Source organism: Leptonotus elevatus, chromosome 7 (assembly GCF_054856555.1).
Source record: "Leptonotus elevatus isolate MCC_2025b chromosome 7, RoL_Lele_1.0, whole genome shotgun sequence".
Taxonomy (NCBI): domain Eukaryota; kingdom Metazoa; phylum Chordata; class Actinopteri; order Syngnathiformes; family Syngnathidae; genus Leptonotus; species Leptonotus elevatus.
Window position 1 is genome coordinate 12,493,074 of NC_141245.1, and position 13,816 is coordinate 12,506,889.

At 38.9% G+C, this 13,816-nt stretch overlaps 1 pseudogene; it reads right to left on the minus strand.

Moving 5' to 3' along the window:
* Nucleotides 1-547: 547 nt before the first annotated feature.
* Nucleotides 548-10,497, minus strand: LOC147170980 (uncharacterized; annotated as a pseudogene).
* Nucleotides 10,498-13,816: the final 3,319 nt, after the last annotated feature.

Here is a 13,816-nt window from a genome sequence, read left to right on the forward strand (position 1 = left end):
TTTTACGCTCTCATGAGGTGTTTTTTGAGATCGACAAGTTGAAATTGTACTTTATCGAAATAGTACAATAGGAAACACAGCTAATGAGCAGATATCTATATTGTCACATTCTGGTCAAGTGCAAATGAGCATGGGTATGCTTTTCTATGCATGTGAACTTAGTCCATAAGTGAACAAAAATTATGGCAGCTGAAAACAAAACTTCTGAAAAAGTGCCCAGGGTTAGACTTCAGTGCAGAGGAAAGTGACACACACATTGTTCTTATAAAAAAAAAAAAGTGTACATGTGTAGGTGCCAGCCATCATAAGTAAATGGGGCGTGTTCTAAAAATAGCTCACCAGTGATGCTAAGAAGAATTTAAACAGATGAAGAGTGTCAACATTCATGTATTTAAATGTCGCTTTTTGACCTGACCGCTTCCACACCGAAGTGCCATTTTTTGTCCCCGGATGTTTGCGTCTCCATGGGACTTTTTCGGGGCCGAGCGGTTGCAACGGAACTACTTTTTTTTTTCTTCTTGAGAACGGAACCACTTTTAGGACCATCTCAGCGGTGGTTCTGCAGCGCCGGTCGTCTGGCGCCGAGCGGGGCCGTGTCGTCACTGTCATCTGATTGGCCGACAGCAAACACCGTGGAGCACGCCCATTTCCTTATTTTATGCAAGCGAGGCAAGAGGCGCCCGCTGGTCTCCGCCAAAGTCATAAAAATACAGTTTATACAATAAATATACTAATGTTTTACAACAACGCTGAACTATATTTACAATTTAAAAGGTACCTGTGAATGGATTTGTAATGATTGTGGTTTAAAAAAGAAAAATCGCAAGTGCACACCACTCGCCTGGTCGTATGTTCCCATTTGCTTGAATGAGAGCTCTAGTGGCAGTTAAATTAATTCAGAAATATCTTCGCGAGCCGGTTGAGAAATCAAGATCGCAATATTTCATCCATGGTGGTCCATATAAAATTGTAAATATGGTTCAATGTTGGCGCGACTTGCCACTCGTGAAATGTTATTGCAGAGCCGCATGCACTGCAGCTTTACTCGGACAGTTTAAATGATCCCGCCCCCTTCCCGCCGCACGCCTGCTGTAATGGAAATGCAAGTGAGGTCGTGTAGTGTCGTTCTGAACAGTGTGGTGTGGTAGAGTGTTCTGCGGGGCTAATGGAGACGTGGCAAAAGTTACTTTAAGCATACATGTTCCTTAATATACCAAATATTGAATTTTATATTTTAATAAAAAAAAGAGCTGCTTTTATGTTATATTTCAAAAAATGATATTTTAGAGCTGTAATTTTAATACTGTGACACCGCAATATTTTTGCTCATGGTTATCATATCATCAAAATCTAAAATCGGCCCTTGGTCTGGTCTACAACATGGATGGCAGAGCTACGAAAAGAAATGCACTTGCTAATGTACAAGTATATCAAGAGACTTACTGTAGCAGTCAATTGGTCAGTGCTAGTCAAGTTTAGTGTGAAAAGAAAGCTTGAGTTAGAGAACTGATCACAATGACAGTATCGTCATCTCTCCAATTACATTGCATCAGATCTTACGTCCATTCTCAACTGTTCAATGTAAATGAAACAACGCCCCCTCAAGAAGCGGTGTGTGTGCCGATTCAGCTCAGTGTTTATTCTTCTCGCTTTTTATCCCCTCCAGAGCCTGTTTCTGCCTGTCAACTGGCACAGAACCTCCACTTAGTGCTTCAGCACCACCTGCACAGTCAAACTAAGCGACGCAGGGGATGGGGAAATGCACTGGCACATACAGATTGATTCAATCAGTTGCAAAGCAGACATGGTGAGCTAGATATTGGCCACTCATTTAGCCCAGTGATACATTTAGAGTGCAAACCCAGATACAAATCTTATCATTCCAAAAGGCTTCCATTAAAAGTTCTTATTACCAAAGCGAGTGAGAAGTTAAAATCACTTGCGTGCTTCATGTTTACATTTGTCTTGCCAAGTGTTATTGGTCCCACCTGCTTCTTAAATAGGTTCCAGTAATCTGAGAGCCTGCCCGGGCTCCTGAAAAGCCAACAGCGGTGAGGGGGGAGAAAAAAGTGCTCTCTGCTACCCCCTCTTGGCAGAATTCATAGTAGCCTAGTACGTCATTAGTATGCACTTCCACATATCCCTGTCTGTTTAGGAACATGGACTTAAATTATCAAAGTGGGAACAACTATGAGTTTCAAAAGAAAACTACAAAGAACAAAGTCTTATTTATATAGTTGTCTGAATTGAGTAGAGAGAAGAGGATAATCCTGAGGGTTGAGAACACAATAGAGTTGAGGATAGAAAATTCCATTTTGACACAGTTCCACACTAATATCATTTTAATATGCTGAACATTTTTGAAAAGTAGACATTTAGTAATGACTACATTGTGTGATTCGGACTTCATCTACATCCGAGGTCACCAATCTTTTTGAAGTTCAGAGATACTTCTTGATATTGATTAGTGATGTTTGATACACACTTCTGAAAAAACATAGATGCTCAAAATGTTTAATTGGGGGTCGGCTAACTTGACTAAGTTTACTTCAAAAATGGTTGACACAGAAATGCCTCGAAACAGGGGGCGATGCAATGACCTGAGTAATTGATGGAATAATCTATAATAATTCTAAAAAGATATGTTTGTGACAGCCCTAGTTGTTCATAATTAATGACATTCAAGACACTAGTCATGGTAATGATTTCTCACAATAATTACAAAACAGTTCAATACTACTATGCAGCACTTTATTTCTTTAAATCTCTTCTATTATTTACATTTTCAAAAGATTCATTCTACAACACTCCTTGAAAATCACAATGCCCCATCACTGGTGAGCTATTTTTGGAACAGGGCCATGGGCTACTCATGTGGTCCTTGAGGACTACCCGGTGCCTGCGGACATCACTTTTGGTGATCCCTGGTCTAAATAATGATGAGAATGTATAAAAAAAAAAAAAAGGTAGAGAGCTGATTGACATGACGCAGAGGAGGAAGGTGGACATACTGTGTGGTCAGGAGACGAGGTGGATGTAGTAGATGTTTCTGGGGTTGGTGAAAGATTCTGGTTGGTAACCCGTTGGGCAGTAGGTAATGTCTGGTCGGTGCTGGATTTCACTTTCCTTTCTTTTCTTTGATCCTTCCTCGGGTCTCCCGACAACCTCACGACTCTAGCTGGATTCTGAAGTATTCGGTTTAGGTGAACGGTATGGGATTTTTAGGTGAACTAATGAGTACACACTCACACGCACGCACACACACATACACACGCACATACAAAATAAAAAATAAAATAAAAAAAGAGAGCAATAATGATGACATGTCGAATCGGTAAAATTACCGAATGAACAATACTGAGCACTCAAAGAAAAAAGAAGAAGAAAAAAAAAAGCTAGAAGTTTAGGAGCAGGTTTCAAATTGTTCTGTCGTGATATAGATAGGAAGAGAAATGGAGTAGGAGTTATCATGGAGGAGGAGTTTGTTAGGAACGTTTTGGAGGTAAAAAGAGTGTCAGAGTGATTAGCCTGAAGCTAGGAATCGAAGGTGTGATGATCAATGTTGTTAGTGGGCATGCGCCACAGTAGGGTTGGGCAACATAAACGGTATATTTAATATAAGGTATAAATTTTGCCAAAGGTAGAGATTTTGACTTTACTGCGGTAGCGCATGCTGATGACATCATCGCATAGCGCATGTTGATGATATCATTATATGGCACATGTCGACATCATCGTATCTGTGTCCCGGCCTTGCGCACGGAACGCGCTCAGCGCAACAATGCTGTCAAGCACCGAATCCACGGAGCCGGAGGAATTGGTTTTAAAAAAGTGCTACGTCAATTATTTAGACATGGTTCGGATTTGAAGAAACCATGTTACCGAGTAGGAGTGTCAAGGCATGCGGCCATCGACCTCAATTGTGCAAGCTATTTCAACGAGGACTCCATATGATAGAAAGAGCATGCGGTTATATAAAACTTAGACTTGTGCTGTTTACAATGGCCATTGTGATCTTCAAGTGAATACTTACTCTAAGCCAGTTGTACTGTTTTCATTTAAAATATCAGCAATATTTTTTGTTTGCACTATTTTGCACCAGTGAGTGCTGACCTTTAATTTTGATTTGAGATTTGCATAATAAATGTTATCCAACATACATTTATTATTTCATTGATGTTGTTTTTTTTTATCCATTTAGCTTCTATAAATGACTAAAAAAACAACAACACTTAATTCTATACCGTGATATATAAACTCACCGTGAAGGGATGCAGTTTATACCGTGATATGAATTTTGGGCCATATCGCCCAGCCCTACGCCAGAGGTAGGATGTGAGCTGGAGGAGAAGGAAAACCTTTGGTTGGACTTTGATGAAATGATGCAGAGCATCCCTAGAAGTGAGAGAGTTGTCATTAGTCAAATTCCTGTTAGATTAGGTGAACACTAAAATTACCCATTGGTTTGAACGCATGAGTTGTTAATAACATTTTTAAACTAATCTAACTTAACACCTTTTCTTTATCACCGGCAGTTCCAAAAGTGGCCTTAAATATTGATTAGTCTGCAAATATATAATAATTATAATGTTCACGTCTATCTGTATCTGCATGTAGCATGGCAAGAATGTCACCCATGTGTTGCACATCATGCTGTTTCTCTTCTCCTTGACTGAATAATTTGTTCAAATAAATCGTGAGTTAGAATCAGTGATATTAAGTACAAATGAAATATGTAACAATATGTTTTGCATGTATGGCTGACAAAGTGCACACTAACAACCTCATTTTCTGACTGACTGCTTGGTGGCGCATATAAAACCTGTTGGATCACAGCCTTGCCATCGGGGGGGAAAAAATGAGCGAGGGGCCAGATGGAGGATAGAGGGGCTTAAATGAGTGTGGAGTGTTGTCAAGGTGATCCCCTGTTCAACCCCCTGCTCTCTCACAAAAACCCCCACCCACCCATCTCGAGCCATCTCCCTCTCATTAAAGTTGGAGCGTTAACAATTGTGGCATAGGCAGTGCTGTATTTGACGTGGTGCTGAGTGCCTGCTGTGAGGAAAGCTGTGGAGTAACTCACTGTCAACCTCACAGGCTTGACACGGACACACTTAGAGCAAAAGCTTGATGGAACAGAATGTTGATAGGAATATTTTCACCTAAGGACATTTGCTAAGGAAGGAAAGTAGGAAATTGAAAAGATAAATAAATAAAAAGATTGAATTGCAACAGTATGCACATTTAAGAAATGCCGGTAATATCACAGCCTCGAGCGGGTGAATAAACCATAATGAGCATCATGTGGCTCAATAAATGTTTATGCATGGTCTGATTTAATCTGAATATTATGAGGCGGTTATGAGCAATAGTACCCAACTTAAAACAAAACATCCACATATATGGAAAATTGAGACTGTGTAGACATAATAAAGCACGTTTTCTTTTTTTGTAAAGTTAAAAAATATTGTTATCTATAAACAATTTAAAAAAAATACTGGGCAAGAAGCCTATTTCCACCCAAAATTATTATTATTTAACTGGCAAAATGTTTTTATTTATTAATTTTTGAAAGCCTGTTTCCACCGGTAATTTTTTTTAAAGTGGACCCATGCTACTGGTGGGGGAGAGAGACCTGGCAGGCTCGCCAATAATGAAAATCAAAATTCTTCAAAAAATGCTGAAAAACATTCAATAAGCGTTTTCTACAATAAAAAGACGGAAATGTGGAAGAAAAAAACTAACAAACTAAATAAATAAATTCTCTTTACTGAAAAACATATTTTCGGACCAAACCATAGGCACACAGCCAGAATTTTTTCTTTTGGGTAGCCAGGGTGACACAACTCAGTAACCATAAGATGATGTGTGCATTTGCACGTGCATATTCACACACTTGTAACCTCATAACTATAGATGTGGGGGGTGGCGCCATGGCTCCGTCCTTGTGCCCTATTGAATAAAAGGACAATTTGGTTAAACTGTCATTTGCCACAGACATAAGGAGTGGAAGGTAGTGATGGCAAAATGAAGCTTCATGAAGCATTTGCGATATTTTTTGACTCCTCTAGATGGCACTCATGATTCAAAGATGCAATGCAAATGTAATCCATTTTCATTGCACTTGCCTTTATCTTTAAACCAAGAGCACCATCTAGAGGAGTAAAAAAATATCGCAAATGCTTCATGAAGGTTCATTTTGCCATCACTAGTGGAAGGACACATCTCTTATAAAGCTAAGCTATGTGATTAAATTACCTTACAATACCCGTCGCGGCATGCCTGATTGAGATACGTAATATTGAACCTTAGTGTGTGTATGAAAAAGCTAGCCATGTTTTGGTACATGAGATGTATTAATGGAAATGCCGGAAAATAGCATACAGTTAAACGGAAGAACACTGATTAATGGTGTGAGAAGAAGTCACAAGTCCGTCTATGTGTTTTTGCATCCAACCATAATTTGAATATGTTCAAAAATTCAGTTCAAGAAAAGCAAAAATACGCTCCAAATGAAAGAGACATCTTGGGAAATCTCCCCTTGGATGCAGAAGCATTGTCCCTCTTCTCTCATTTTCTAGCACACAAGCAGCACTCCTCTGGGTTTAAAACTCATTTTCATCTCTCTTGTAAGCTCTGCGTTCTTACATATTTGTTCTAAATCCTATTAGGAGGCCTTTGTGATATGAGAAACGCTTGCAAATTGGAAACCATCTTCAGGCAAAAGTTGGACATGGGAGGCAATCTTCAAAATCGAATCTCTTGAAGCACAAAAACACCAACAGCACATTTTGGACGTGGTTAATAACAAAACATAAGTGGGAAAAAAAATGAATAAAAATGTTACATCATAGTGTTGGTAGATTCATCTGTTGTGCATATTGCTTCACTTTATTCTATTTTATTTTTTTTAAACATACCTGTCTGGTCAAAATTGTGCAGCTTGATGTGTCTTCATTTGGTCATTGTACACTTTGCTATCTGATTTGCCCAAATTCAGATCAGAAAATTGGTGTGGCCCAGACTGATGAGTCTGGGGGTGCATCACTTGTGGTCAACAGACACATGCTCCAGTGAGATAGACATTCAAGTACACAAAGATAGTGTAAAAAGAAAGAAAACATTATGAGTTGAGCGGAGGATGTGGAAATAGCACTGGAGTTGAAGTCAATAAAAAGCGAAATAAAGTTGAACCCTGAAAGGTTGATTTGAACCCACTTCAATTTTGGACTGCTTTGTGTATTTCATGCTTTAATTCTCTGAATTTGTTATATTAATCAATCATTTTTCACTCCATTCCCCACTCCCATGTGTTCCCAATGAAATAAACCGATTTTTATTAACCCCTGGAGCATGTGTGAGCATTTAAAAACTGGAAGCAAGGGTTTTCCTCGTTTTCCCTGACAGGTGCCCTCCTGAGACAAAAGGTTAAAATAAGGAAAATTTGTTTGGGTAAGCTCTCGATTTACCGGTCGATCTACGTTTCTACCCTCACCTATGGTCACGAGCTGTGGGTCGCGACCGAAAGAACAAGATCCCGGATACAAGCGGCCAAAATGAGTTTCCTACGCAGGGTATCCGGGCTCTCCCTTAGAGATAGGGTGAGAAGCTCGGTCATCCAGGAGGGACTCAGTGTCGAGCCGCTACTCCTCCGCGTTGAGAGGAACCAGTTGAGGTGGCTAGGGCATCTGGTTCGGATGCCTCCTGGACGCCTCCCTGGGGAGGTGTTCCGGGCATGTTGCACCGGCGGGAGGCCCCGGTGACGACCCAGGACACTCTGGAGAGACTACGTCTCTCGGCTGGCCTGGGAACGCCTTGGGATCCCGTCGGAGGAGCTGGCTGAAGTGGCTGGGGAGAGGGAAGTCTGAGCTTCCCTGCTAAAGCTGCTGCCCCCGCGACCCGACCCCGGATAAGCGGTAGATGATGGATGGATGGTTAAGATTAGATGAATGGCAGTAGCATGCCAGGTGAAATATTTTAAGAAATTGTAGACTGAATAAAACAAAGAGAGGTATATGTGTATTTGGAGCCGCAAATGATATAAGCAGGGAGAGAACAAAAGTAAGACACAGAGGGCAAGTGAGTAGTAACAGTAAAGAAAAGTGTACACATGTCAAGTGCACCTTTGAATCAGTAGCCTATTTACAACAGCATCGCTGTCTCCTTTATTTGTACTTTCCACCCTTTTAATGCAACGGACAAACTTAACATTGCTCAAATTTTCGACTGCAACAAGACGGAATACAATTGTGTACCTCCTGTCGTACTTTATTTATTATTATTATCATTTTAATGGATGTATTATAAGAATTGTATTTCTTGTGTTTTATGTTCGATCTTACTGTATGTACAACACTTTGTTGAAGTGCTCTATAAATAAAATTGAGTTGAGTCGAAGCATTGATGAAGCATTATAGGTCATTAGGGATAAATTAAAGCATTTTTTCTAGAACTTCTTCCCTTATTGCATTTGCACCTGTAACACCTCTGCCTGAGGAACCTGAGCTTTTGATGAATAATGCAAGTAATTAAGTGTTAAGCAACAACACAGGTCAGCAGCACTAAGTTGTCTTCAGGTCTTGGGAAGCTTGGGAATAAAACTTCTCCTGCCCTAACAGACAAACCTTTCTTAAATCTATGTATCACTGTATGTATGTACAATATCTTTATTCTATGGCTTTTGACTCTGCGCTGTGTTAGGGTTTATGGTGTCTGCTGTCATTCATTGATATTTGTATTTACCTATTTACTGACTGGCCTACTTATGACATTTATTATTTATTTTGTGTTATTATTTTTTGTTCTAAAAAAAAAAAGCTTAAGAAAAATTCAACCATAAGCACAATATATCTATATATCAAATAATTAGCATACCTGTTGAGATGTCTTACATCTTGAAAGCAATCACAGGATCTATGATGTCATTCAACAAATGTGATAGAAGTGACTGAAAACTTGTCATCGGTGCGGAGACCATCGAACTTGTATTATAATCATATTTTAAAGATGAGCTTGAGCCACATTTATCAAATGGGAACTCGCTATAAATAGGTAAGCTATAGAGACAGTTTAAAGGCACCGGGAGGTGGATTTGTGCTGCAAGATAGCGGTGATAAAGAAGATTGAAGTAAATTATCGACTAGGAGAGACTGTTGTGGGGATTGGTTTGGGGATTGTAGATTGTTAGCTGGTGATTGGGAAATTGAAAGCTTCAGTGATGAGATTGGTTCTGGGAGTAACTGGGATGATTGTAACTGTTCTAATAGGAGAGGTGTGTTCGATTGGCAGTCTTTGGGCAGCGAGGCTGAACTTGATGGTGAAACTGTGAAAGTCGACCTTAAGCGGAGGGATGGGGAAAGGGAGAGAAATGCACATCTGGGATTGGTGGTCTGACACGAGCATGAGTAGAAAGATCAGGAGAAGATGAAAGAGGAGTTTGGGAAATTTGACGATGTGGAAATGATGGCAAGTGCAAAATGTGTGTGGGGAACCACAGTGGGGTTTTGATATGTGGATTGTGGGAGAGGAAGAAGACATCTGTGGCTTTGAGGCTTATGTGTGATGGCTTACTCTGATTGGCCAGCAGTGTGTGCAAAGGAAACAAAAAATTATTGAGAACTCTGATTTCAAAGGGAAATCAAAAATGTGCTTTACAATATTGTCCCATGAGGCCTGACAAATCCAAAACACTATATTCTGATTAATATTGTGCTTGTGGAATATGAATTAAGCAGTCAAATCCACAAGTTTGATCCATTTCAGGGGGCGGACATTTTGACACTTGCTCTCGATTGAAAATGACATCACATTGCCTAAGGGCTCAGCTTGCGAACATCACATGACCAAAACCGGAAAAAAAGTGAGCCATGAATGGTCGTTCCCTGAGCCCTGTCCCTCTCGCTCTCTCTCTCTCTATTTTAGGATGCTAATATTTAGTTGTACTCACATTAACGATTCCTAATGCTTTAATTGGTTTGATTAGACTCAAATTTACATTTATAAAAATGTTACAGACATAGCTGCATCGTGTGATTTAAACCTTGTGATGCAATTGTTTTATTTTACTATTGCTTTTCTTGCCAGCATTATTGTTAAATACTTGTATACGTTTGTTTTTAGCTGAGGTAACAATGTTTTTTTGTTTTTTAATGATTTTAACCTTTTTGTGTTTTTCGTTACATATTAAACTTCCTAACATTTCTGCCTTCTTAACATTGCAAATTGGACACTGGTATGTCCATATATAGCAGTACAAAATGCATTGGTCATTTAGCAGGTTAGAGTGGAAAATACGCAGCCAGTGTCTAACCAAGTATGCATCAAGTACAACACGGTAAACGGTACTTCATTTATAGAGCACTTTTCCACCTTACAAGGCCCTTTACATTCGACTACTCATTCTTGCTCAACCATACGCCGACATGGCCACAAGGACATGGGATCGAATCCACAACCTCTGAGTTGGGAGGCGACCACTCTACCACTGAGCCACGCCATCATATGGACAAATATTGGTACTTCATGTCAGTATTAGAATATAACTAAAGGAGCATGACCTAATATTGAATATTAACATCTGTAACAGAACTCTACAAATGATAATTACCATTTTTCCTCATAAAATAAAAAGTAAGGACTTGAATTTTACAAATGTTTATACTTTATAATAATAGTGAAATATAATTTGTAACTGTACAATATACATTTTAATCACTATAATGTATAATGTAACACATCTAAAATAATCAATTAATCAAATATAAAATAATCAATTCTGTATGTCTGTAGAATATGTAATGTAATAATAATATACATATTCTACCTGTTATTCACTAAAGGGTGGATCCTTTTTTTTTCTCCTCCTGCATCTCGAAACTACTTTGTTGTGCTTCTCCCACATGGAATAAATTCACTAATATAACTCCTCACAAACTTTCTTTGACCCTCTAGTGTGGCACACTCGTTTCAGACCACTCATGGGGTTTTTTTGGGTCGGGGGGGGGGGTGGTAGGGGTCTAATCCTGTAATCTCAAACTTGATATGTTGAGCAGATTATATACAGCAACTCATGGGGTATCATGTCAAAGAAAACCGATTCATAGGGGCACAGTGTCCTTTAGCACAGTGGTCCTCAACCCTGGTCCTCGGGGACCGGTATCCAACCTGTTTTCCATGTCTCCCGCAGCCAACACAGGTGATTCATATCATCAGCTAATTAGCAAGCTCTGGAGAAGCCTGATAACGATTCCCACCTGTGTTGGCTGAAGGAGACATGGAAAACAGGCTGGATACCGGTCCCCGAGGACCAGGGTTGAGGACCACTGCTTTAGCACACATAGGGCCACTATTTGAGAAAATACAGAATAGTATTTGTTCCAGCATATAAACTGTGCACCAAAATTAAAAATCGAACATTGTTACGATATATTTTTCAGTCACTGCAAGTTTCCCCATCAGTCCCACACCACTCATTGCTGACATTGACTAAAGACTACCGCTAACAATCCCTCCATCACATCACCGTGTGGGACCACCTGACAGCTCAGGAAAATGACAGTGAAAAATAAGAGAGCTCCCCACAAGATGCCATGCCAACACAATCCATTATTCATGGCCACACACTCTTTCAAAATCAAAGACAGGAGATGAGACACTGGTGAACACGTTGTAATTATTATGCATTATAAAAGTTTGAACTGTTGGAAGGAATGGCTTATCAGCATCTATATAATTCTGCATTTCCACAAAGTCATAGGAGTCTTCTGATTATCAACCCAAAAAAAGCAATATCTATTAGTACTGTCAGCATACAAATCAGACTCATTGTTTGAACTGTTTGATAAAAAAAATATATATATATAAAAATAATAATAAAAAGCTGAAATGTACTTTAGAACATTCTCATTCTATATGAATTATTTGAAAATGTCATAAAGGAAACTGAACGATCTTGGTTGGCGTGCAGAACCGCATGGTTAATGCTCGCTTTGTTCATTTTGTCTCACGTGATGTTAGTCAGAGTGTCGTCATTTTTTGTTCATATTGGCTATTGCTCATTTGACATTCAGAAAGTGTTTCACCTCATGTGTTGTTTGTTTACAGCAAAACTTCCCTGGGGAGTATTTATAATAACTTCTGCTCATTGACTGCAGCTCATTCCAAATGTAATAAAGACTAATAGGGAAACATTTACATGCTTCCAAGGTAAGTGGAATTCTTCATCTAGTGTGCGCTTATTGACTGCAGTTACTATCTTTTTTTTCCAAAACTCACTCACAAACCAAATGTTTGTATCCAAAACATTTATACGTTGATGTTAACAGTGCTGCAGTTTTGAATAATGAGCTGAAAATGAAGGTGAATTAATATATTAACTCATTCACTCCCAGCCATTTTCACTGAAGCAACCTCCTTCGCTCCCGGCTGTTTTACTGGATTTTGACTGATTTTGCAAGGCCCACAGAATATTGTGTTCTATTGCTATAAAAACATGGAACCTACCCAAAATAAAAATTTTAGTCTCTTCTTTCATCAGGAAAAAAAAGCATATTTCTATCTGTTTCCGTTTTGCAGCAATTAGCATTAGAATATAGCTAAGTTTCATCATTATTCACAAATCTGTTTAGGACTGTGGGGAAATCAGCTTGTTTGCAACATGGCCCTGGTTAAGCTATTTTACTCTGCTGCCACCTGATGGCTGTTTTTTGAATTACTACAATTGCTTCACCCATTGTCTGCAGTTCAGGTGCTGCATCAAAGCCTTCTGTATGTTCTAGCATTAAAAAAAAACATAAAAACATAAATACATCTCTAGGACACTTAAAACTTAACACATTTAAAATAGAACGTATTTATACATTTTGGGAGCAAATGAGTTAAGGTTAAATATTCTTTACTAAGCAATGCTTCATTGGAGGCGGTGGGTAGGTTTGGGTTTTGGACCTATGAAAGGACAACACAGAGACAACAGTTGATTCAAAATGTATAGTAATAGATCCACTAGGGTTGGCATTATGGCATTATTTAAGCTACACCTTAACTATGTGGGAAACAATGACAGTTAGAAAATAATACAAAGATTGTAATTTATTGAGTCAAAGTCACCTGGTTGCCTTGTAATGTTTTTATAGTTGGACAGCGTGAACAGGAGGTCTCTAAGGTCTACACCTCTCATTCATCATAGTCTTCACCCTATCAGACAGACATTCACAGGCTCATGTCTGCATATGACTAGACAAGGAATCACAATAATGTCATACAATGTGTTATTTGGCCATGGCGGTCCACACAATAAGTTACTTCTACCTGAATATGGGGATCTCCCATTAATAAAATTCAAATCAACACTGTAGGACAATAACATTAACATTTTCAAAATTGTTTAGCGGCTAAAGGGTTAAGGCAAAACATTTTAAATTCATTTGACTTATATTTTCTTTACGTTTAAATTGACTGCGGTCAATTAACACAAATTTTGCAGGGCAGTAGGGCGCACACTGATTCGTTTTGAATAGTAATATTCAGGCATTAATCAGGGATAAAAAAATGTGACAAGTATACGACCGCTCGAGAAGGGTAACTGGGAATGCAAAAAAAATAAATTTAGTTTCTAGTTGTTGAAAACAATTTTTTTAGTTATTACTGTAATCCAATCATCATATTATTAAAATAATCTAACTTGGACAGTAATAGTGGATCACAACTATTTGCAGGGGGAGAGACCGTAGGTAGGTAGGTAGATAGATAGACAGACAGACAGACAGACAGCTGGATGGATAATAATAATACATTTTATTTGTATAGCGCTTTTCAAAAA